Below are 2,177 nucleotides of genomic sequence, written 5' to 3'. Positions count from 1 at the left end.
GCAAAATGGAAATGGTGATGTATAATTAGAGGTTGTAATTATACTGAGATGATATTTGTAATAAACTGTCCAAGACTCTACTATTCCAAAAATGATAATGTCTCTTGGTCCCTAGGTGAGGACTTCTGTCCCAGTACATTCAACTTCCACCCCAAGACCAACTGACCATCTCTGAATTATTTCTGGAGGTTCCAGGTACATCTCTTGTCTGCCTAGGCAAAAATTGGTCCATGAATTTATGCTTTGGCTTTCTAGGTCTTTTACTCATTTGCTCGACAAATATTATCAAAGTCTTTTTTGTTTGGGTTTTTGTTTTTTGTTTTTTTAACTTTATTCAGCCGCACTGTTCTGGAGAAGGGCAGGCTCACTTTAATATGCTATCCCCTCGGGCTTCTGCCGGTTCTCACTCCATGCATTTCTGCTCATCCCGCTTCTTTTTCTCCTCAGCTATTATCCTCCTCTCTTCTTCTGCCCAGGGTTTCGAGTAATTGTAGCACCTGGCTCCGTAGGCCACGCTGAGGAGCAGGGCGGAGTAACTGCCCAGCTTGATGAGCGGAGAGACCTGAACCGGTGAAACCACCTTGTCCATGACCCTCCCGCCAGAAGCCCAGTTTGGACCCAACAAGTATTATTAAGGCCTTATCATATGCCAGAGCTTCCCAGGTGGCACAGTGGTAAAGAATCTGCCTGCTAATGCAGATGGAGGCATAAGACACATGAATTTGATTCCTGGATTGGGAAGATTCCCTAGAGTAGGAAATGGCAACCCACACCAGTATTCTTGCCTAGAAAATTCCACGGACAGAGGAGCCTGGCAGGCTACAGTCCCTGTGGTCGCAAAGAGTCAGACATGACTAAGCACATACACACTCACGCTACTGTGTGCCAGGCACCGAGGGGCAAGGAGCAAGACAAATATGGTTCCTGCGTTCACAAAGATGGCATTCTAATGAGAGGAAAGGCAAGAAGAGAAGTACATCGGGCAGTGATGAACACTACCCAGGAGTACAAAACAGGGTTGGGTTAGAAGATATGGAATGGGGACGTGGGGTACCTAAGGCTTCTCGGGGGGAACTGTCGAGAATGTCTGCCTCATAGCTGCCATTTGCTTCATAATCGCTTCTGCTGATGCTGTCTTGGGATGCCTACGGTCTGTGGCTGGGGGGAATTGGCAGTGCGGCGGAAGGCGTGGATCTCTGTCATCCAAACTGTTTATTGCTGTCTCCCAATTCTGCTTAACTGCCTCACTTGGTTCCCAAAGCACAGTCCTCCAGTCCTTCATGGAACTAGAATCTCTACATTCTTGCCCTTCAGATGCCAAAAGCTCAGCTTCTCTGTACACTGGTGCCAAATCCAATCTCAGAAAGAGTTTTGGGTGAAGCAGAAAAGAACACCTTTATCTCTTTGCCAGGCCAAGGAAGACACAGTGGGTTCCTGCCCCAGAAAGCTATGCGTCCCAACCCAAGAGGATCTGATGAAGAGTTTTATAGCCCTAGTTCAAGGGTGGTGCTGTGGGTCTCAGATGGTGGGTCTCCTAATCTTGATGCCGGTCTCTTGTCCCTTTAATTTTGCATCAAGTGGCTTGGCTGCTCCTCTCTTGATTAGCAACTGTTTGAATCTGCCCTTTGGAACTCGGGGAAGGTCATGGAGGCTGGTCATGCCTACAGGAAACAGGGGACAATAAAAGGCCTCCATGCCCAGGAGCCCTGCAGGGACCTACTTGCCCTCATACCTTCTATTCCAAGGTGTTCCAGCATTCATCTGGACTCAGTCCTTCTTCTACCCCTTTCCTCTCAGGCTCATTCCATTCTCCAAAGACAGCTCCTTCCTCCTTGTGTGTGGTGTGTTCAATTGTGTCCAACTCTTCGTGACCCCGTGGGCTGTAGCCCTCCAGGCTCCTCTGTCCATGGAATTTTAAGGCAAGAATACTGCAGTGGGTTGCCATTCTCTTCTCCAGGGAATCTTCCCAACCCAGGGATCGAACCCAGGTCTCCTGTACTGCAGGCAGATTCTTTTACCACTGAGCCATCTGGGAGGACTTCTTAGGTCAAAATTAAAGCTCTCCTTATCAATTCAGGGTTCTGACTGCCTTGACACAGGGAACATTGTGTCCACCACTCAGGTACTCCCCAGGAAAAAGTACAGCCTCAGGGTAAGATGCTGAGATCAGAGCCAGA

General features: G+C 48.4%; 1 pseudogene; it reads right to left on the bottom strand.

The window, feature by feature from the left end:
• Nucleotides 1-364: 364 nt before the first annotated feature.
• LOC138929758 (ATP synthase subunit e, mitochondrial pseudogene) lies at nucleotides 365-589 on the bottom strand (annotated as a pseudogene).
• Nucleotides 590-2,177: the final 1,588 nt, after the last annotated feature.

Source organism: Ovis canadensis, chromosome 15, assembly GCF_042477335.2.
Source record: "Ovis canadensis isolate MfBH-ARS-UI-01 breed Bighorn chromosome 15, ARS-UI_OviCan_v2, whole genome shotgun sequence".
NCBI classification, from domain to species: Eukaryota; Metazoa; Chordata; class Mammalia; order Artiodactyla; family Bovidae; genus Ovis; species Ovis canadensis.
Note: the sequence above shows the minus strand (reverse complement) of the source record. Positions and strands in the feature narration are given on the sequence as shown.